This window comes from Pimephales promelas, chromosome 18, assembly GCF_988280905.1.
Source record: "Pimephales promelas chromosome 18, fPimPro1.hap1.1, whole genome shotgun sequence".
NCBI classification, from domain to species: Eukaryota; Metazoa; Chordata; class Actinopteri; order Cypriniformes; family Leuciscidae; genus Pimephales; species Pimephales promelas.
In genome coordinates this window covers 24,465,137-24,490,274 of record NC_142786.1, presented here as the reverse complement: position 1 = coordinate 24,490,274, position 25,138 = coordinate 24,465,137, and the positions used below count along the sequence as shown (strand labels likewise).

Sequence of the window (25,138 nt, the reverse complement as noted above, 5' to 3'; positions counted from 1 at the left end):
TGACAAAGAAGTCATGTTCGCCACTCGCCAGCAAGTTTTTACCCCTACAGGATATTATCTATTTATCATTTGATCTTGTGGCTCTAAGCATCGCGCCAGCCACACCAGCCACACGATCTCTCACTGTTTACTATCAGAAACTCCGATTAATACACGAGAGCACACAGTGTTATCCTGCTCTTGTGTACGGGCGTCAGTTTGGTTTGGTTTGAAATGTGCTGGGGGACGGAGAGACGTATTCGGAAGAGCATTTTCAAAAGTGCTGGGTACAATGACGCATTCATTATTTTTTTTCTCTTTCGAGTAGGCGCCGCGAGATGTTTCAAAAGTGGTGGGTACAAAATCGACCCTGGCAAAAAGTGGTGGGGACATGCATACATATCTATGGGGACATGTCCCACCCGTCCCCCTCCCCCTCCCGACCTGCCACAAGATCTCTCACTGTTTACGTGAACCAGACACTCTGAGAGCATATAAAGTGCAATCCATCTCTTATTTACTTTTTTTTACATATTATCTTATATTTTATTCGCTCTTTTGCCCGTATTGGAGCGCATCTCGTGGCTCTTAAGCGTCGGGCCAGCCACAAGATCTCTCACTTTTCTCATAGCTACCAGACACTCCGATTGATGCACGAAAACACAGAGACAACGCAACCCTGCACTTATTTAGGCTACCCTTTTGTCATCTTATCTTATACTTTATTAGCTCGTTTGTCCCATAATGGAGCACGTTTCGTGGAGCGCCAGTCACAAGATTTCGCAATATTTCTCATAGTTGCGTGATTCTCCGATTGACATTCTGAAGGAGAATGATTTTGACCACTCCATTAAGTTTTTTTTTTTTTAATAAAGCCTTTCTTTAAAGTGAATTTCGTTTTTAATAAATTGCATCTTGATTTTAATCAATGTTTGATCAACCAATTCCCAGGATTTAATAAATAAGAAGCAAAGCAAACATAGGCATAGCAATAAAATCATGAACTTTTTGCTTTGCACGTTTCTCAAAGACATGATAAATAGGCTACATCTAGAAAGGTAGAAATGTCTAGCCTAATTTTAAACAAAACAATTCAAAACGAAAATAAATAGATTATTCTACTCTCAGATTATATTTAATGAAATGAGCATTTCTCTCGGCGCGTTCACTACTGCGAAGATGGCTCCAATACGGGCAAAAAGAGCAAATAAAATACAAGAAAAAATTACAAAAAGGTAAATAAGAGATGGATTGGACTTTATTTGCTCTCATCTGAGTGTCTCATGTAAACAGTGAGAGATCTTGTGGCAGGCGCGACGCTAGGTGACGCGCACGCTCCATTATGGACAAAAAGAGCAAATCAAATATAAAATAAGATGACAAAAAAGATACTTAAGAGCAGTATTGCACTGTCTGTTTTCACATGTGCATCAATCGGAGTGTCTGATGGGTGTAATAAGAGATCTTGTGGCTGGTATATGGCTGGCGATGCTTAGAGCCACGACCCGTTCGCATAAAAAGAGCGAATAAAATATAAGATCAGACGATAAATGGGTAAATGAGATCTGTATTGCACTATGTGTGCTTTCGTGTAGCTACCATTAGGTGTAAATAGAGAGAGATCGTGTGGCTGGTGTGGCCGGCGCGACGCTTGATAGAGCCATGCGAGCGCACTCCCATACGCATAAAAAGAGCAAATAAAATATAATATAAGATGACAAAAAGGTAAATAAGAGATGGATTGCACGTTATTATACGCGCTCCAATACGGGCAAAAAGAACGAATAAAATATATGATCAGATGATAAATGTGTAAATAAGATCTGTATTGTACTGTATGTGTGCTCTCGTGTAGGCCTACCATTAGGAGTGTCTGATAGGTGTAAACAGTGAGAAATCTTGTGGCTAGGCAGGTGAAAAGCGTTTGGTTAATGGTGAATATTGACCTATTGTGCGTACCGTTCTGTCGGGGAATATGCGCTGCATTTACTGTAAATATTGTGTAAGTTCGAGTGGCAGGCGCTATATAATGCAGTGCATATAAGGCACATATATCCGTGGCCGGTCGAGTAGCAGATCCCCCTGCCAGGCAAAGATTTTATCCCCTCTAAAAAAGCTGCTGGCGAGTGGCGAACATGACTTCTTTGTCAGAAAGATGTCGTTGGTGTAGACACTTGTCAATCAAACATGTCTGACCAACAGAGAAGCACCCGCCCACTGCGGAACGTTTGTGTCAAAATGATTCAATCAAAAAAAAGTTTGAACTTCAAAACTTTTTGCACTTCAAAAAAAAAAAGGATTCAATCAAAACAATTTGAAATTCTAAATTTTTTTCACTTCAAATAAAAAACAAAAACAACGAAAACACACATTCTCTTCAATACTTTTTTTATACACGAGGTAAATAATTTTTTTTTTGCTTTTGAAAAGTTTTTTCTTTGATTGAAAATATTTTTTTTTGATTGAAACAACTTTTTTGGAATTGAATGATTAAGACACAAATGTCCTACCCATGTATGGCCCAAACACAAAAAAGATTACTTCAATCAAAGAGAACATTTTCAATTAAAACAAAAGGTGTTCAAATGCAATTTTTGGAGTCTCAAATATTTTATTTGCATTCAAAAATGATTTTCTATATTTGAAAATGTTTATCTTTTCATTGAAGTGACTTTTGTATTGATTCTGTTGTTTGTTTGTTTGAAGCAACTTCTTTTTTGATTGAATGATAAAGACACAAATGTCCTACCCATTATATGGTCCAATCAAAAAACAATGTTACTTTAATTAAAAAGGTTGCTTTAAACAAAAAAAAAACGGACTTCTATCAAAGAAAACATTTTCAATCAAAGAAAAGCAGTGTTCAAATGTATTTTTTTGAGTCTCAAATATATTTTTGGATTCAAATACTTTTTTTCTTTGATTGAAAAGTTTTTTTTTTCATTGAAGTGAAGGTTTTTTTAATTGAAAATATTTTTTTTGATTGAAGCAACATTTTTTTTTGATTGAATAATAAAGACACAAATCTACCTTCATAGAAACCAGCCTTGCCAGACAAACAGTTAGTGCTGCCAGTCATATTTGGCAGAAAAATAAATCCCATCATTCACAGCCAGAAGCGTTGCCCATTCAAATAGAGTGTGAACATGGGACATGTCCCCTCAGATTTATGAGGGTTTTTTTTTTTTAATGCAATATATTATTATAATGGTATTGATAATACTTTGCAATATGGTTACATTCATTAGCTTTAGTCAGTTTACAAAGTATTTCTAAAACTAAAGTATTTCTAAAGTATTTATCTTAGTTAATGTTAGTTTATACATTAAAAAAAAAAAATTGTATATATTAAAGAGGACCTATTATGCCCTTTGTTGTTGGTCTACTAGAACAGGTTTTCATGCTTGAAGTTTCATTAAAAAAAAAAAAAAAAAAACTTTATTTTTCACATTTTCAGCACCTCTCTTCTGAGTCTGTCAGTAGAGAAGAGTGATATGAAGAGTTCAGATGCAAAAGCGCCTTTCCGGGGCGCATTTCCCATACAACTATGTAGTTCGCTGATTCACTACCACAGTACAATGCATCATTGGAGAAATCAACTTGCTATAGTCACAACTGAAACCCACAGTCAAAGTATCGTTCAACCACGTTGGTTTCGCACGTGGTGGAGTAATTACGACTTTTAATGAAACTGTTTTAGATCCAATTAACACTAGATTTATATATATATATAAATTACAAACATGTCATCGAAGGACTATTTCTAAATGTTCTCAGTTATTTTGCTTTATTACCAGACTTAATATTTGGCTCGTTCTAACATAGGCTAGTAGAGAACGTTCGCGACATGCGCACTCTTCAAAATCGGTACTTTTAATCTTTTGACAAACTAAAAGACATGAATTACATTTGTATTGTAAATAAAAGACACAGGTTGTACAGAATGTCAGCTTGTTTATTTTGCTCAAGATAAGGATTTATTACGTCCAAATGTCATGCAATATAGAAACTATGCTTCTAACCAAGGCTCGAGAGCTGTCGTTCAAACCACACAACTTTGCGATGCGGTTTGCGAATGTTCGTTTGGAATGATTGTTTCGGGAAACACATACTCGTTGAACTATGCTGATAATGACAGAACTTGCGACCATAGTTGGCTAACGATGCTTTCGGAAAATGCATCCCTGTTTAGTAAGTCTCTATGAAGCCCCTCCTTGTGAAAAGACTGTATAAAACAATTGATGTAGTGTCCGTCACGTCGCCTGTAGGTTTCCGAAGAGCATTTTTGAAACCCAAAGTGGGTGGAGATGATAACCAGGATAACCGAAAATGGGCAAAGAGGTGAGATTGGCAACGTGATGGCTAACAGACAGCAGTGAAACTGCTAGTAGTGACAGCAGCTGCAATTCACATGTTACACAAGTGGTCATGCCCATAACTTTGCTAGTACTTTAAGGCTTATTATAAATTAAATGGACAGAAAAAAAAAATCAAGATTAACTATGTAGATCAAAACCCCCTTTAGTACCAGGCTGTAAACATATTTATTTCTGCTGTGAAGTGGGGAATTTTAACATGGGGGTCTGTGAGATTGACTGCAAAAATGAATTGGAGTTTAAAGAGCCCTTATCATAGCATTTGAAATGTTCCTATTTTTGTTTTAGGAGTTCCCAAAAACAGTTTAACATGCATACAAGGATACAAAACACTTTATTTGTCTTATAATACGCATTGAGATTTGAGATTTAGAAGAACTTATAAATTAAAATAATATTTAATGTTAGACTTTTTGGGTCACATTTGAGGGTGAGCAAAAAAAAAATAAATAAATAAAAAATCATCAATATTGATGCATGATGCCCCTTTTCACAGCTGATATTGTCCTGATTCGTTTGTAGCATGAATGGTCCATTACTTAACTTGCACAAAGTTTCCTGGATCTCCAGCACCGACTCAAACATGCATCTTTCCAACACTTGTGCTGCAAACCGCACCCTCCCCTCCCCCGCTCTGGAGCTTGTGAAATTGGGCCGAACTAATTAGAATTTAAATGAAACCATAATTGGACATTTTGTGCTTGTCAAGCGATGAGAGACAGATGGGCTTGTAATTACATTACAAGTCTGACATCATGGCGGTGTGTACGTGTGGTGTTCAGTGTGCCCTTCATGGCGAGCAAGCTGGTAACAGCACAAGTTCAAAGGCAATTTAGGCCTCGTCTCTTTAATCACGCACTGACATCGTCGAAACTCTGCCTCTAATTATCACTCTCGACAGTCGCATCCAACCACAACAGGTATCGTGTGGAAACAAAAACCTGGCGGATTTTATTTTTAAGTTAGGCCTTCAAAAAGCCTGAAAACCTTTTGAATCAATTGGTTTATATTGATGTACATATTCCTGAAGGAATGAATCAATTCGATTTATTTATGATTCATTATTCTTGTCTTGTATTTTAATTCATTTGAAATAGCTTGGCGAAATGTTAGTTATATTTCCAATTATTAAACAAATATATTTTACCAAAGGGAGGCAACATTAATTAATCGCAGATTTACTTTGACATTTATTGCATAACTATTTGTGTATTTGTGATGTGTTGAATACATTTATCACACTACACTAACTGTAAGAATGTCAATTTGTAGAACATGATGCAATAATAATAATGATTATTATTATTATAATTACAGTTGCACTCGAAATTATTCAACCCGCATTGCAAATCAGGTTTATTGGCTAAATTTACAGACTTTCAGCTGTTTGCAATGAACAAATAAAACACAATTAATAAAATAACTCAACACAACAAATATTTCAAGTGGTTTCTCCAAATTCAACTAAAATGCAACTTTTAATGACTCAGAATTAATGACTGCAGTCTCAAAATTATTCAACCCTTTCATGGTAATCTTCTAGTACTTAGTAGAACACCCTTTTATGACCTGCTGCAAACGACATGTATAACCAGACACCAGCTTCTGGCAGTGTTTCTGAGGAATCTTTAGCCCATTCCTCATGAGTATTAGCCTCCAGTTCAGTTATATTTTTGGATTTGCGTGCTGCAACAGACTTCTTCAAATCCCACCAGAGATTTTCTATGGGATTCAAATCAGGTGACTGCTGGCCACAGTAGAATCTTCCAGGACTTCTCCTGCAACCAAGCCTTGGTGGAATTTGCTTGGGATATGCTTGGGAATTTGCTTGGGGTATGCTTGGGATCATTGTCCTGTTGGAAGGTCCAATGCTGCCCAAGCTTTAGCTTCCTGACTGATGGGATGACGATTTCTCAGAGGATTTCCTGATACTTCAATACCCCAACATTCACCGAGCCCCAACATTCTTAACTTTAGGCAGTGTTCCTTTCAGAATATGCTTCATTCTTCTTTCTCCAGACATACCGCTGATTCAAAAGTTCCAGTTTTGTTTCATTGCTCCACAGAACATAATCCCAAATCTTCTGTGGCTTATTTAGATGATTTTAAACAATTTTTTCTTGTGCTTGGTCAGAAGTGGTGTACATCTTGGAGTTCAGGCATGGGTTTAGTAGTACACGTATTGTCCAAGCTGAAAGTCTTGCTGTAGGTCTTTACTTGAGGGTTTTTCTAAACCTGTTTACTCCACTGTAACCACTGTTCCTTTATCTTTGAACTTGTGAACTACAGTACGCTTCCAATGGTGTCTCTAGGAACATTCACTGCCTTCACTATCTTTTTGTACCTTGTTTGTGAAGGGTGATGATACAGTTTCTTAACTTTTTTCTTAACCAACCTTGTCTTAAAACTGATCAAACGATATGACGCCTCCTCGTTGCTTTGCCGACTACATGCTACATTTTGTTTAGATGACGCATGCGGTGGCCACGGTGCGACACTGGTTTCACTACACATTAAGGCCTGTTTACGTGTGTTTTAGCTGGGTTTTCGCCTGGAAGGCTCTATAGAAATCTGACACCCTATACGAAGTTAAACTGAGAGAGTGTGCGTTCACAGACACCAGAATGAACGCGTTCACAGTGTCGTTCATCAGGCAGTGATACAGTACGTTCAGTTCACGTTTGCCCAAAATATGAATGTTCGTGTTCAGGGACAACAATGTTGCAGTCAAACGTGACACTCAACAAACCTAGTTCAGATATTTTGTGTGTTCTAGCTCAAGCACACCTGGTGCAACTAATGAAGCCTTTGATTAGTTGCATCAGGTGTGCTTGAGACAACACCTTTTTTGCAGATTTGTGCTGTTGTGAGGGATCCTATTCAGGGGGTTGAATAATTTTGAAACTGCAGAAGTCATTTAAAGGGGTGATGAACTGAGATATCAAATTTTCCTTGAGCTTTTGACATCTAAGGGGTCATCATATTATAAGAATATCCTGTAAATTTCAGAACTGAAAACGTCCTTGTTGGTCCAATAAAAGCTTTTATTGACACGAGCCTCAGCAAACGACTAGTTTTTAAAAGTGGGGAACAATGACGACAAAGAGGATAAAACACCACCCTTGCAGAAGAAGATCAACACCACTTCAACACGGCCATTAGCTCGCCCACCGATTCGCAAATTACACGCATAGCAATAACATAGATGCCTACCTCTTGATGACAAACCGGATCGAGCTACCGAGCGAGCAATACAAAATATTGTGCAGTGCCTGGTTGTGGAAGAAGTCGCTGCATATGTTTCCTCTGGATTCCAATAGGACTGTATGGATAAACTTTATTTTTAATGTTCCAGCTGATGAGGTAAAACCGTCTGTTCGCTTCATTTCACTGAGGATTGTTTTGTAAACAAGACTGGATTTGCAGACCGATTAAGAGTAGAGAACTGTGCTGGGCTGTCTATATTGGATCTGAGAGGAATTGTGCAACACACGGACTCTGGGTCAAACATGTATGGGCGAATCATTCCGGTTGCTATTTTACAACATTGGACTTTTTAAAACAATTTCCTCCAAGTGCATTGACGGGTGAGTTAAACTCATTATGATATGCAAAACTGTTATCCACTTACAGCAGTGGGTGTTTACTTCCAAGTCTTCAATGCAAGACGCCCATAAAAAAAAAAAAAAAAAAAAAAAAAGAGCATTTTTCAGACACTCACAACTTGGGTACAAAATAGCCTTTTACTTATTAATTTTGATGTTTTTGAATGCAAAAACCAAGCGAACGTCATAAGTTGACCTCAGACAACAATATAATAAAATTTTAAAAGCCAGTTCATGACCCCTTTAAAGTTGTATTTTCAGTTCAATTTGGGGAAACCACTTGAAACATTTGTTGTGTTGAGCTATTTCAATTACTTTTCTTATTTGTTCATTGCAAACAGCTGAAAGAATATTTTTGACTGCAACTGTACATCCTCCTGAGAACCATGGATTTTTTAAGTGATATTTTTTTTTTTAGGTCATTACATTGTTAGCAAATGGGCATAAAAAATATATTTTATTTTTAACTTTATTTTATTTGTTATGCTATGACCCATTAACAACTTTGTATAAAGGTGATTCTCAACTATTTTACAAAATACATAACACAATTATTTGATATACCATTTTACTTTATGCAGTGTGTTTAAAAATGACCATAAATGCCATTCCCTTTCTGCAATACATCTATACACTGTTTCTAATTTGCATATTAATTTGTTCTTGAGGCAACATATAATTAACAAAGGCGTGCAATAATGGGAGTAATAATTGGGAATATTTTCATAAGAATATTGATTTATATACATTCAATGGACTGCGGATAAATGCATCTGCCAAATGGATAGAAACAACTTATTATTATCACAAATAATATTAATAATAATAATAATAATTCAGAGATTACACAGATGCTTTGTGGTTCATGATTAATTTACAATAGTACTGCACACTGACATGGCTAAGATAAATCTTCGGCACACAAAATAATCTGTCCCCATGGTTATTGCTGCTATGGCAACAAAATTCATATCTGCAATTTGGCCTTTGCATTGAAATTATAGGGTGACTAAATTATAATGTCATGTAATTTCATACAAAGACTTTATAAGTACTAGCTTACAAGCAAACTGCATTTATTTTGTTGTTTGTAGACTTGATCAGGCACTGGTTCAGTCCATAATATAAACAGTAATATTTAGCATAGTGTTAATTATACATTTTAAAAGACTTGTGATTAGTAATAATTCGCTTGCTGATGTGTAGGGCTAAAACATTTTTGACATTTGTCATGGTCCTCTATTTTAGAGGAGAAAATGATATGCAAGACAGCATAGAGCAGTCATTTTTAAAGGATGTGTTTGAGTTCTTCAATAATACAACTTGGCGGTGAAAGTGAAAAGGTCCTATGAATCACAAGGCAATGTTTTCTTTGGGCAATTATTATTCCCCCAAAATACCTGTTTCAAACGTGTCATGTCATTTCATTATTGGTTTTCTCAAACCTTGTGCTTATACTCAATTATTTTGTTTTTGTTACTGCCATCAAGAAAGATTCTTTTAGATATGGCAGTCGGCGGGTTATTCCTGATCGTAAAGCTTTGACCTTTACACTGTTTCCACACTAATCCCTGACCTTTATCTTTCATTTTCTGTGTAAAGATGGTTAAGATTGACTTATTAAAATCCTACTGAAATAGACTCATATTAATCTTATCTCATCCGAGGCAGGTGAGAGGCTCTTGTCAAACTCCACGTAAAGGATATGAAATCCCATTGAGAGCAGGATGATGATAGAAAGCATCAAACTTTGATTGAAGTTTGAGATCATCCTCAAGCATATATGAATGGATTTGATTTAAATAGCCATGTTTAATCTCCTTGATGAGATTAGATTTAGGCGGCCCTGACCGGTGATGAAAACCGACCCGATTAAACATCTGAACTATTGGAATCCTCAACAATTATCTGTGGTGACTGTTGGTGGACCAAAAAAAAAAAAAAAAAACGTCACGTCTGGAATAGTGATTCATAGTGTAAAAAGGGTTTATCCGTTGTTTGGACAGATTGAAGAACCGTGCTGTGAAACTGCACATGCTTTGGTGGCGATGCCAGAACGGTGCTTTGCAAATGACTAAAGGAACAAAATATGCCCAGAATTGTGGAGTAGAGCTAAACAAAGATTTCAGTGTCTTAATAACAAATAACTCAAGACATCTGGGTAGACAAAGCAAAGGAGAAAGAATCAGTCAAAAATAAGCATACATCCACCAATGTACAATTCTGCAAGGACTATGGCTATATAAAATATGATTTCTAATTTTGCAGTTAAATTATTTGATACACATCATAAGGCCAACAACTAAATCAGTGGATTTGAGCTATCATTCGTGTCCAGCCTCTCGGCTTTGATCATATCTTGTTAGCGTGTAAGTTCCTGCCCCAATCCTATCACTGTCCCAAATGATGTATGGCTAATTGTACACTGATCAATTTATCACCTCACGATTAATGTGCAATTTCCACTCACGCGGTCAAATTACTTGAGTAATTATGATGTCTTTAGGCCACGACCTGCTTATATGTATGCGTTAGTGATGTAGAAACCAGGAGCCGCATGCTTGTATTCTAGGTTCTTTGATCATGTCTTGTTAGTCTTTGAGATACCATCCCTTCAAAAGTCTGTCCTAAATTACATTCAGAAAAAAAAAAATTGTGCCCTGGCCTGGGTCAATTTGGTGGGGAATAAAATGTACCAGTAGATTGTTCTGAATGAGAGAGAAAGTCAGAGTTAATGAAGCAACAAATATGAACTGATGTGTAAACATCATACCACAAACTTCGGCCATGTGAATTTGTAATGAGATTAGTCTTTTCACATTTAATCCAAATTGTACATAATGTTTCAAAGGCTATAGAATTGAACACATGGGAACAAGAATACTCAATATTTGGTCTGAAAAGCAATACTTTTATGAAAAGGTTAATTAGAAACTAGCTTGTCAAGCTTATCAGTCCTTCCTGAAAAACTCCTTCCTGAGTTTTTTTTGTGATTGTTGCGGGCAAAAATCCTTGATTATTCGGCTTGTTTTCTTTAAAAATACGATGGTATATGAGGGATATTTATGCAATTTTATGCAATAAAATTGCAGTAACTTGCAAAAACTGTGGGAACTTGCAAAAACTGTTGGAACTTGCAAAAATTGCGGGAACTTTCAAAAATTGCGGGACTTACAAAAATTGCGGAAACCTACAAAAATTGCGGGAACCTGGAAAAATTGCAGGGACTTGAAAAATTGTGGTAACTTGCAAAAATTGCGGTAACCTGAAAAAATTATTTTAACCCCACAAAATCGCGGTAACTTGCAAAAAGTGCGGAAACTTGCAAAAAAACTGTGGGAACTTGCATAAACTGCGGGAATTGCACAAATTGTGGTGAGTTAACTTAAGTTCTCATCTTGTTTTATTTCAGACCTTAATAAAAACATTATTACAAAAAACATTATTACATTATTATAACAAACCTACAAAACATTGAGTCAAACAAGTCTGTAGCTTTACAAAAGGAATATGCTACAACTTCTGTAAAAATTAATAAATTAATATATATATATATAAAGTGTGCTCCTGTTTTACAGCTTTTGGATAATGTTCAGGTCGTGTAATTACGTCACTTCATAACGTTCCCGCAAACGCAACATTTTTCAAGTTTGATATAGATATATGTGATTTTTTTTCAACATAAAAGCGTGGATTATGAGACAAGCCCCACATATTTTGCACGAAAATTTATGTGGCGAAAGTGCAGCGTATTTGAAAAAAATCCGGCCCCCTGCATAAATATGTGGACTTTGGCTGATTATGCATAAAATAATGCAATCGCATAATCACGTTTTTCTGGAGGGACTGAATTATAATGTAAAGTAGTTAAACTATTTAAAATGGGAGCTATTGCATTACACTCACACAGAGGTAAAGGTATATTGAATATGAATCTCACATACACACACATATGGATGGGCTGTTTGCATCTGGAGGAAAGTCACTGTTGGTCAAAGTGTCTGTTTGTCTGGTACTTTGGGAACTCACTCCCATGTTCTTGTTTGCTCTTTGGCTATTCAGTCAACACAAAACCCCTGAACACTAGAATGCATGAATATTGTCAATTCTTTTATTTTATCATCTCACTTTGTCCAACATATTTAATAGCTGCGTGATCGAAAAATGAGTTTTGTAATCCGTTTCTGTCTGCTGTAGCATTTTTATGCTAAGTTAGTTTACAGCTAAAATTTTATCAACTTGTATAAATTTAATATGTTCAATATTTCTCCTCCGGGAAAATGCAACAAAAATATACTCACAAGTGTATCCAAAATGTAGCATTTATAAAGTAGATATAACAAAACAATGGCAAAATCTAAAACTTATTGGCTGAAAGAAAGAAAGACAGAAAGAAAGAGAAAGAAAGACAGAAAGAAAGACAGAAAGAAAGAAAGAAAGAAAGAAAGAAAGAAAGAAAGAAAGAAAGAAAGAAAGAAAGAAAGAAAGAAAGAAAGAAAGAAAGAAAGAAAGAAAGATTTTTAATTTATTACAACTATCTGTTTCAACTGGAAATACATCAACACTGGAACAAATAAGCTCATCAAGTAATTTCATGGGGTCTTTACATTTCTGAAACTCAACTTTCAAGTGTTACACTGTGAGCAGGGCCGAGTTTAACCGTATCATGTCATCGTCATTTTAATGATCACCTGTCTGCATGTCTACTCTCAAAACAATGCTGCATTACTCATATACCAAATGTAAAAGCACAAATTCAAAGTTGATTTATAAATAGCTAGACATCTTCCATTATTTCACAGTCCGATCTGGGCACTTGCCTCTGAAGTACAGCCAGAGTAATGGAAAAAAGGGAGGAAAAACAGCAATTATCAATCAAATACCATGCAACAGATTGGAGCGTTTAAAGAGACTCATTCCATACAAAGATCTGTTGCAGCATTTCAGTGCCTCTGATTAGAATCCGGGAATTGTAAATTGTGGCTAATTAGGCTGTCATGGGTTCATTAAGGGCTTCAGTGCCTCCCCTTTTCCTCACCTGCATGTATATTAAAACTCATTAGCCTCCTTGTCTGAGATTCCACTTGCATTAATTGCCACTGATGCCCCAGCTCTCACATCCCATGATTCTCTTCTCTGCAAAGTTAGAAAAACACAACTTCTTCCTGGTATATTCCATTTAGAGTTTGGCTGGTTTGCTGCTGGTGGATGACATGACTGCAAAAAAAAAAAAAAAAAAAAAGTATATTACTCCTTCATTTATGCAAAATTGGCTATATATTTTTACAGAATCAATTATTATGCCAAAAAATTGTTATAGAATAAATTTAACATTTTTTTGATATTTTATAATATTTAAAATTATCTTTAATTTTATATTGTTTTCATTTCAACTTTAGTTTGTTTTATTTATTTATTTATTTTTTACATTTTTCAATTTAACTTTATTTTAGTTTTAGTGATTTTAGTTCTTTAACTTAAAGGGATACTCCACTTCTTTTTTTTTTTTTTTTTTTTTTTGGGAAATAGGCTCATTTTACAACTTCCCCAGGGTTAAACAGTTGAGTTTTACCGTTTTCGAATCCATTCAGTCGATTTTCTGATATTTGGAAGAATATCAGTAACCAGACAGTTGGTGGTGGAGTAACCCTTTAAAATCCTTTTCATTCCAGTTGGTTGCCAATGCAATTTCTCTAGTTTCCCTTTACGTTTGGACGTTTTATCATCTAATATTCATTTTATTTCTGTTGTATTTCTATCAAAGAAAATTATTTGTAATAGTTTTAGTTAACAATAAAAACACTGAATAATTATTTATTTAGCACCCTAAAATTTACTTTTTTTATTATTATTTTTTTATTAACTTCATCATAGTGTCTAGCGAAGGCTTAGGGACTATAAATGAAGTTCTAAACGTAAGTTAGGGAGGAGCGAGCCCATCTAATCTTTCAATCAAGAACCAGAGTATATAAGCAGCCGCTCCCTAGTATCAGCTGTTCCAATATCCCTCCACCTCCCCAAACTCCACCTTCATCTTAGGTACCTTGCCCTTTAATTAACAGGTCCTATATTTAGCCACTGGGGGGTATATCAGAGCTCGAGTTGAAGCTGCTTTATCGAGCCCCTCTCCAGTGGACAGCAAGCCAAATAAGCTTAACCTAATATCCTAAAGATTTTATGGATCGTTAAACAAACAAACTTGTTTAATCAATATTGGCATGGTGAGATTTTTTCTTCTGCTCCGGAGAAATTCGAAACAGATTTCGAATCGCATACTTCTAGGTAGTCCTGCGCCAGCCAAGCAACTACCATTGAGATGAAATGTGAATGCCAATTGATAGTTTTCATTAGGTATCGTAGACGTTATTGGTCTCTTCCAGCCCTCTCTCTATCATTCCCTGCCTCTCCTCCTGAATTCCCCCCACCCACCCTTACTCACCCTCTACAGCATCAGTGTGGTTTGACAAGGATGAAACGCTTGTCTGTCCTGTCAGGATTTGAGCTAAACTTAATGATCCAAGGCGAACATCTAATCCACTGTGCTGCGGAGTGGTACATGTGACAAATGCACCCGGTGGAGAAGACGAGCAGTGCCACAACTCATGCCACACGTCTGATCCCTGCCCATGTCTCTCCAACGCTAATGGCATTACACTGCCTGCTCCTTTAGCAGCGTTCATCCTTTGCCATTTATCTTTGTGTGATGCACGATGTAGTTAGTTAGTTTGCCTATTAATACTAAATGCCAGCTTGTCACGCACTTCAGGGAGAAATGTTGACTTCCGAACTGTGTTTTTTATGGGAAATGAACTTCTTTGACAGAAAAACTAAAATTACTCAGAGCACCCATATCAAATTTCAAGGAGCCTGGTGCATACAGGGGGGCTGCAAAATGATTAAAGGTGCACTATGTAATATTGAGAAATAGAGGTTCAACTGGGTTCTGCAGTCCTTATTCAAAATATTGTTGAGAGTTTTCCCCCTGCTCCCTCCTCCTCAGACACGATGCTCATGCGGGTTGCCAGATTGAGGACACTAGGGGTTAAACTGATCATAGTGATCCATACTGATCATAGTGATTCATACTGCATGGAAGACACTCATGCAATTAGTGTGTGTATATATATATATATATATATATATATATATATATATATATATATCGATTCTCGACTACCTAATGGTACATGTATTCGCACCGAGCCATTACAGTTCGATTGTCACGGTTCGGTGCATGCAGTCAGACAACGAATACAGTCAGTCACAGGCGATCCGCACTCCAATCCAGAAGGGGAGCGCATGGTAATGCTGCGCTGTTGCTAACCACCACGTAAAAAAGAGCAGAAGAAAAAGAGACAATCTATCCACAAGTTTCCGAGGGGTGCTCCTGTAAAAAATAAAGTGGGCGAAACTTCCGGTGACGCGGCGGAAGTAGCATTCCAATGGTATTTTGTGTGTTAGTTAGCGAAGAGGCTAGCTGTTTTTCGGAGAATTATTTTACTATTTAAAGACGCAAATCTTTATGAGAGATGTCGTTACGGAGCTCAGGGACAACATGTGCTGTTCGCGGTTGTTTGTATAGCCGGACTAAACTAATTCAGTGGCTTAAACGTGATTGTTTTGAACATAAGCTGAAAACGAAATCAGAGTGATCCTGCCAACGACTGTTTCCATCACCTCCCTAAAAGACGACGAATCTTCCTGTGTACATTTGTTTAAATTCTTAATATTCTCTAAACTCTTATCAGCATGTGATTGGCTGTTCGCTACTGATGTTACACCTAAACTTAGGATCAAAGCCTGTTGACAGAATACCAAATGTGCCAGTTAATGTATAAGTAGCACATTCATTTATAATTTTGAATAAACTCCAAAGCACAATGACTAAGTGTGTATTTTTTTTTTTTTTAATTGTTTGTCAGCTCGCACAACTGTCTGTCACCATGCCTTGATGAGTATTGATTATTAATAATGTTATTATAATACTCCCAATCAACTACTGCGGAGGTTAAAGGTACTGTTATTTCACCCTTTTTAATTTCGTTGAGGTTGTGTTCCCACATCGTTAGCTAGTTTGGATCGCTATAACTTGAATGACTGTCAACTGTTGAATGAACGAGTGTCAAGCATGTCAAATCGTGCTTTGATTACTTCAAACCGGAAGTCGCGCCCACTTTTGACGCAAGGCCTCATGGGGCGTAGGAAACTTGTGGATACAGGCTTAGATATCCATAATAAAGGCTAGATGTCTCGTTTTTATTGTGAGTGTACACAAATAAAAACAGACCCTTTACAGTTTGGAATGAACTCTTATCTGTATGACCATAAATTAGTATGTTAAGTTGTTTCTGCTTTTATAATGAAACAAAATCATTCGGCTTTGTGCCAATTTTTGTTGTGAATCGTGGAAGTCTCACTACTACAGTCCACTGACGAAATATGCGTGTCTTGGAAATGGGAAGCTATTGTAGCTTCGTATTTAGCTTCGAAACATGTCAATTTACCAAACTCGTATTGAACCGTGACCCCAAAACCGATGTATGTACTAAAGCGTGACTTGTACCATTACACTCCTATATAAATATATATATATATATATATATATATATATATATACTGTATATATATATATATATATATATATATATATATATATATATATATGTATATATAGTCATATATTGCTTTCGACAAAAGCCAACGCATTCTCACCCCAAGGCGTGACCTTTGACCATGCTTCAATATTTGACGTTTTAGGCGCCCTTTAGCGTCACTTACATGACGCGACCCTAGGCGTCATCTAACTGACGCTAAAGGAAAGCGTCTGTTAGAGGACGCGGTTAGGTTTAGGTGTGGGGTGGGGGTAGGGTGCACGCGATCCTAGGGCGTCATCTAACTGACGCTAAAGGGCGCCTAAAGCGTCAGATATTGACGCATGTCCAAATGCTTCCCAAGGCGTCAGTTAGGTGACGCCTTGGGAGTGAGAATGGGCTGCAAAAGCAGAGTGGCTGTTGTACTTATAGTAAAAAGTGTTTCATTCTTTCTCTTTCTCCCTTTCACTGTCTGTCTGCTTAACCCTACAATATGTGTTCAGATGTGATTTAATAAGTGGAGAGATCCCACGGGAGGCCTCGCGTGGAGTTTTCCTGTGGGTCTTTTCTGTGTGTATGACTCTGCGGTGGCAGGGGTGCTTCCCTGGCCCAGATTAATTACCCCCCTCTAATTGGTTTAGTGTCTCACAGCTGGGCCATGCAGGCAGCATGCTGATACATCCAGTTAAATGACGCCCATCCGTCATCGCTGGCTATTAGAGTTGGGAACTGGGACCCAAGTGGTCCGTTTTCCTACTGGAGTGAGTTTGTTTGTGTGTGTTTAAGACTGAGGGAGAGAAAGAGAGTGTGGTAGTCATGACACCAGATCTTTACCACACATCAGATCATTTGATCTCTTGTCTGTCGGCAGTATGATTTATGTATTAATTGATGTTTGGATGCCTGTGAATAGATTGAGGGAGTTTATCAGAGAGCAATAAAGATCCAGTCTTCTTCATAGGCTATCCTGTAAAAAAAAAAAAAAAATGTGTTCAATTTATGATAAACTACCGGCAGCTATGGTTGCCAAACATTTACCGTATTTATTCATATCTGTTTTGTACCAATGTAATACACTGACAACCAACAATCAAGCAGTGATGAGGGTCTCATGATATATGAAAGCTCATCACATGCAGATCTTCAACAAGAAGCTTAATAGTAATATATACTACTGTAGAAGCTGCACAGTGTCATTCACAACATTAAACACCATCATGGTAACACACATGACAAGGCAATAAACAATTTAACAACATTAAATGTCACATAAAACCCTAATGTACATAACTGATTAGAAAAAAAAAAAAAAACTATGCAAACTATGAAGAAACAAGTCAACAAAAATACATCAAATGCGAAGTGTCACGCAGGGAATTGTGGGAATGTCAATTTATGGTTTTTCACTGAGTTGTTAATTTTCACTTTCAAAAACTGTAAATTTAATTGTATTTTAAAGTAAAACTACATGAAAGTTGCCATTAGATCTATCACTGTTATTTACCGTATATAGTAAGGAAAGGTTCTGTTTACCAACAGAACAGTCTTTTACCGTTAAAATCACAATCATTTTTTTACAGGGGTCAGTGACAAATACATCCGTTTCATATGGTTTTGAAAACCATGTCAAACCATTTCAAACCATGAAATGCTAGAATTAATGACTCAAAAAAAATGTTATGGTCTGACCATTAGGGTAAAAAAAAAAAAAAAAAAAACCTTTTAAAATAACTTTTGTACCTTAAATTTCCCCTGTGGTGAATAGCAAGATTTTAATGTTATATATATATATATATATATATATATGCTTTTAGAAAAACCATGTGCAAAGGGAATTTTCAGGTGAAAAAAAGACAAAAGTCTCAAAAATGTGTTATCGCTGGTGTTTCTGACATCACAAAATAGTGATTGTCAATGAGTGAATCACTGAGCTGGTGTGAGTGAGTGGAGATGGGGATAATTTGCATATTCATAGAACTGCGCATACTAAAAGAGGCAAAATTATCCCTATGTTGGGTGGACCAAATTATTTTGATCTGGTAGACAAAAAAAAAAAAAAAGATTTTCAGTATCACCTTGATTTTTTTTTTTTTTTTTATTTATTTATTTATTTTTAATGACCCAAAATCTATTCTGAAATTAATGAATACAGGTTTGGAATCACATGATGATGAGTAAATTATTTTTTACTGAATTATGCCTTTAAGAAAGGCGCAAGATTATAATTTACAAACTTCCCCCACGTCCATAACAGAAATGAATCAGGTGAGTGGAAAGACTGCCTGGCAGATGATGTAATAAAGCTGAAATGTTGATTAGGCGCACATATTGTGCCGGTGTGAAGTTACGGAGCCAAATGCATAAATATAAGTGGGGGAATTGAATTGTGACAGACCTGATTCGAACGGATGTCATGTCAAATAAAACAAGTGAAGCGCATTATAAGGTGAGGAAATCTCCTGTACCCCCCTGCTCTTGTGTCTGGAATAAAGACTAAGAGATTGGACTGTGAAAAGACCGTAGAACCGCTCATTAACTTGCAAATGCTCTATACAGTCCCATAGTGTAACAACTTATTAAAGTGCAAATATATGACACAACCCCATAGACTCATTTCCAGAGTGCGACGGAGTATTAAAGAGCTCTCTGTGTCTCTTTCTTCTCCTTTACTCTTTGTCTTTCATTCCCTATGTCTGTCCCCCTTGCCTCCATTTAATCAATCTCGTTAAACACACATTTTGTTATGCTGCTTTCTAAATGACAGATCTTCATGCTTACAACTTCAATTTCTCAATGTCACTGACATCATGCATATTTATTCTAAATGCATGCTTCCAAGCCAGTGTTCAGAAGATACTTCTGTTAGAATGTGAATCATAAAAATGCAAATAAAAGGTTTTTGTTGCTGTCATTATCACTTCGGCGACCCTCTGGTGGTCTAATCAATTATGCAGACAGAATGTAACCCCCGGGCACAGACCCCGACACCAGCAGCACAAACTTTCAAGTCACCAGGCGCTTTATCTAATGACAGAAATTTCGCAACATGAAGACGAGGCCCATCAGCATCTCAACAACATTGTGGTTCCACATCATTAATTTCCAGGGTCCTCTGTAGTGGGAGAAAACAAAATCAAATTAATTAGGATGCTGAAAATGAACATGAGAAATTAATAATATAAAATAAAATAAAATGAAATAAAGGAGAAAGGAAAAAAAAGTGCATTCGTGCTAATGGACGTGAAACAAACGATGCCATCATTTTTAAAGGGGAAGAAAGCCTAACTGTGTTGTTGGCAATTTCAGATTCAATTATAATGCAGGGACCTCAGCTCTACCTTTCAAATGAGGTTTAGATGAACAAAAAAAGAAAAAAATTAATTAGAAATTATAACCCTTGAGGAGCTTGCAGACTGCAAAAATTGTCCCTGCTTTCCTCAAGGTAGACGCAGCGTGATGTGTGTGTTTGTGTAAGCGATGCTCATGTGCACGTTAATGTTGCCTTTAGGTGTACCTGGTGAACTACTTCCGATTTGGGTATTCAATGGCAATACTAACTCTTTTTTTTCCGTCTGAAATTGTTTTTTTTTAGAAAACAAAGCAACTTGGTCGTTAATGAAGAAAGATGCTTTTTGTTCTTTGATGGTGCCGTCCCAGCAACTGCCCGTAGGGGTAAACTGAACGCCATGACATCTGAAATACTTGTGCTGGATCCTAATATGCCTACTAATAATATGCCCTTGGGGGGTTAAGAAATAGTACATACTACACCAGAAGACTATAGGCAAGTTTTGGGACATACTGCCACGTCATAATTTTCTTTAATGGACTGCTCGGTCACGTACATGCATCCTGATATTTTGTCACATGGCACATTTCAGTTAAAGGTGCAGTAAGCGATTTATGAGAAACTCTGCTGAATTGACTTAATATTTTCCAAAAAGATTTTTTTTCTTCCAGTTCCAATATTTCTTTCTTATACAATAAATAGTCTATTTGCTTGAAGTTGTTCTGTAAAACTTGACTTTGATAAGAATGGATGTGTGTACTTGGGACCAGTGTTGGGGAAAGTTGCTTTTAAAATGAATGACTTACAATATTGTGTTATTACTTTAAAAAGTCACTAATTGTGTTACTTACATTTCCATGTTGTAAAATTTTAATAAGACAACATCTCTATTGCAAACCCCTCAATCAATGTCAATGCCATATTGCCCAGAAGAACAAAAAAACAAATGTCAACAAAGCACCTTTCACACAGAGATTCCGGAAAATACACGAATAATGTGACCCGGCATTTGTCCCGGGACAGAGTTGGGCGATGGCACGAGCGTCATCACTATGACACACCCCTTACGGCATTGGTCCTGGCTTTTGTTCACACAGCGCGTGTTCCGGGACTGATTCCGGTAATGTTACTAGGTCCCCAACCCGGCATCAATGCCGGTATCAATCCTGGGTCGTGTTTGCGTTCACGCAGAAGGCGTTCTGGCAATTTCCCGGGATCAATGCGTTACTTATTTGAAAAAGTAACTCTAGTTACTTAAAAAAAAGTAATCAGATAACGTAACTCGCATTACTTGTAATGTTTTACTCCAAAAAACAGCTTGGGACCTTTACACTCTCTGTTTTTTCTTTTTCTTTTTACAGATATCATCTCAGAGATTTATTTTGTGGATCTAAGAAGCCCAGCTCGTCAAAACTGGTGCCTGGCCCATGGGGGAAACGGATGGCTCATCTCCAGTATGTGCTCCCAGCTGAAAGCAGTCAACAAGCTCTGCTGTAGCTGAGACAATTTTTCAAAGCGTTCCGCTGATGTGATTGGTATCGTCCTCGGGCTGGATGGGTCCACTCTCAGCGACGGGGGAGGGGAAGGTTAGTCTGTCTTACCTGAGGATAGTGAGACCTTTCTGTAATCTACTCAGGGAGAAAATTATGGAGCTCAATTTAAGACTTACCCCATGAAATTAACACCCCCAGCTCTCTTTTTTTGCTTCGAAGAGTGAATCCTTTGAAACTTCCAGAGTGAAAGAGGTTTTCACTTTATTTTGGTTTTACCTTAAAAGTCTATTTAGATATCATTCATATTTTAGCTGTTGAGATGATCGGGTTCTATAAACTCTTTTGCGTTATGAAATACAATAACATGAAGCTCTGCTTTGTACAAGATAATACTTACCGTTTAAGTCTAATTCACTAACCCATCTTCGGTTAGATGGTATCACTCGCCATAGACAAGATTTGCTGTTTCATGTTTTGCTTCTCAAAATTGGCTTTTCACATAATTTCTACACTGAAATCTACATTGCATTCTGCAGAAGCTCAAACTAGGTGAAGTTGGCAAATCTGTGGTTCCACCATATTGTAATATGTTTTGGTTTTTTTGGCATTACTGTTAGGTCACAGCTCTTGGAGTCATAGTTGTGACTTTCATGTAAATATGTCTTTAGTAATATTCAATTTTATAAAATGCATATACTGACTGAGACTTGGACCCACCCCGTTGTACACCTTGTTGTCACTGATTTTATGGAGCATCAGAAAAAGTATTTAATTGATAATCACTGTGCTAAATTATTCTCATTAAGAACATATTTACTCCACCCATTAATAATTTATTGATGCATCTACACAGCATTTTATTCAAATAATTAGGCATACTTAATGCATTTGCAGTTTTTGTTGGTGTAATACGTTGCTGTAATGGTTCATTCTGTCCGCAAATTGGGATTAATATTATATTGATTGTAGTTCTGTCATGTCTACACGCTTGGTTTGAGTGCAATTTACTCACAAGTGATTTGAAGTGATATTAGATTTTAAGAAGGTTGAGTTAAAATTAATTTAAATTTGACACATGTTGATATTTGGCTTGACGGTCTTGTTTGAAGTTGTTTAAAAAATCTTGAAGTTTGAAGGCTTCAAAGGCCTTATTGACAGCCATATTGGTAACGTTTTACTTAATGGGGTGTTCATAAGACCGACATGACACCTTCATAACCATGACATGACATATGAAGTAAGGTTTATGCATGTTTATGTCAACTCTCATTAAGTGTCTTTCGCTCAATAATGACATTATTGATGTCAACAAATATGACATTGTTTAAGATGTCTTTGTTATGACACCTTGACATAAACCATAATATCATAACCTGTCAGTGTCTTTGTCATGACAACTTAAAGTTAAGTTAAACTGTCATGTTTGCTGTCATGAGGCCATTATAACTGTGTCATGAACATTTTTAATGACCTCAACTACAGTGGTACTAATGGAATTTGTCATTAAAGAGTTATAATGGCTTCATGACAGCCAATGTCAAAACCAACCACCTGGCAGTTTAATGTAATGTTAACCAAAAAAGCTAGGTGGTTTCTCAAGTTTGATAATTAATCTGCTATGTCATGTTTATGACAGGTCGTATTGTCTTAGTAATGTCAAGTTGTCATGACAAAGACACTGCCAGGTTGTAATGTATTGGTTTATGTCAAGGTCATAACAAAGACATCTCAAACAATGTCATATTTGCATTAAAAATGTCATAACTGGGCGAATGACACTTGTCACAAACATGCATAAAACTTCCTTCATATTCATAATTTAGATCATGTCATGATGCACACCCCTTCAAGTAAAGTGTTACCGATATATGGGTGTGTGTGTGTAATTTCCTAAAATATTTATGTGGAGCAGCAAAGAACGCAAAATTAGCATGACAATGCACATTAACAACCACTCAGTCCATCTGATTATTTAATTAGGGCCAGAGGAAATGAGGATGGGAGTTTAATAAAGAAACCCGTTAGTCTCTCCCTCGTGACTGTTTTGTCAAAATAGTGCGCTTTGTCCCGTACCAATCAAGGGTTCATCACATTGGGGGTTAAGACGGCGGCGCGTGTACCCCCAGCAGAGGCCAGATGACTGCTCATTATCCACACAGCTCTAAATGACGGCCATTCTGGACAGAATATCAATTATGCATTTCTTAAAACAGTCACTGGATTAAAGACTTCACAAAAGGGCACTCAAAGCAATCAGGCCAGCTGATTAGGTTTTCATATCGTGGATGAAAGACACACTGCCAAAATAACACAGTCTCATCCCAAATCGTCATATAACTGACGTTTTGGGACGTATTTTGACCATACGTCAATATCCGCCTTTTTAGGGCCCCCTTAAACGTCGGTAGATGGCGATCCCGGGCCGTCATACAACTGACGCTTTACCTTTAACGTCAGTTAGGTGACGGGTTAGGTTTAGGGTTAAGTTTAGGTATGGGGTAGAGTTAGGATCCCATAACCTCATCTACCGACGTTTAAGGGGGCCCTAAAAAGGCGAATATTGACGTATGGTCAAAAGACGTCCCAAAACGTCAGTCATATGACGATTTGGGATGAGACCGGGTTGGCCAAAAAAGGGCTGATCATTCAGTCATTCAGAGATGAGGCTCTTTGTCAGTTTGGCACGGCATTTGCTGCCAAGTTCGTCCTCATTTGTCTTCCTGCTTTAAAGCAAAGCACCACATTTTTTGTAGGTCTAAAAATATCTGGAGGCTCTGTTTGGCATCTCATGGGTACATTTGTATGCTGATCAAGTTGGTGATGGCTTGTTTAAATTTGATATGCATGGCAGATCTTATGAGCAGACCCCCCGGAGATGATGGCAAGTCATAAAACGTAATGTTCAGTTTACGACATGGCTAATTAAAAAAATAAAAGTGATCTTGGATTAACATGACCAGCTTAGGATCACGTTTTTTTTTTTTTTTTTCCAAAATGTGAGAAAGGACTTGCATTTATCTCTGCAGTAGAGGCTGGGTCACTTGTAGATTCACTACTGTTCCAAAATGCGATATTTTTTTTTAATGTTTCACATGCTTACTTAGGCTCTATTTATTTGATTAAAAACACAGTAAAACCATTGCTATTGTTAAATATTTCTACAATTTAAATAACTTTTTTTGCAGTATATTTTGAAATGTAATTTTATTCCTGTGATGCAAAGCTGAATTTTCAGCAGCCATTAATCTAGTCTTTAATGTCACATGATCCTTCAGAAATCATTCTAATATTCTGATTTGGTGCTCAAAAGGCACTTCTTATTATTCATACTTTCACTGTGAGACCATTTTTGATACCGTATAATATCTTACTCGTACTCGTAGTGCATAAAAATGTATTCAAATCATACATTTGTATCAAAGACTGATGCATTTTTGATGCCATATTTGATGATATGTTTTCTTATTAGATACATACAACATAGTATACATACAGTTGTGTTTAACTGCCTTATGTCTGTGGTTATGACCTCGAAGTGCAAGGTGTTATTTCAGTCAGGTTGTAGAGGAATGCTGGCAGATTCCTTTTGTCTTGCAGGCAACCCATGCAGAGCAGCAAATAAGCTCGCTGGCATGATAAAGGGTGACAGGAAATGGTTCCAGCCATCAAAGTCTGTCCATTCTGTTAGTATCTTGCTCCAGCTCCTGTTTCCACCTGTATGTTAAAGGTCAGGTGGAGTTGAAGAGCACTCTGTGTGACCCCTTCTTGAATACACACTGATTATTTCCAAATATACAGTCAGTAA

General features: G+C 36.9%; 1 long non-coding RNA gene across 1 annotated transcript in view; it reads left to right on the top strand.

Moving 5' to 3' along the window:
- The window catches only part of LOC148970990 (uncharacterized), a 140,330-nt gene that overhangs the window by 30,635 nt on the left and 84,557 nt on the right, over positions 1 to 25,138 (top strand). Inside the window, exon 2 of the long non-coding RNA XR_016147382.1 lies at positions 21,202 to 21,426. This is a non-coding gene — a long non-coding RNA (uncharacterized LOC148970990). The remainder of the gene's footprint in view (positions 1 to 21,201; positions 21,427 to 25,138) is intronic.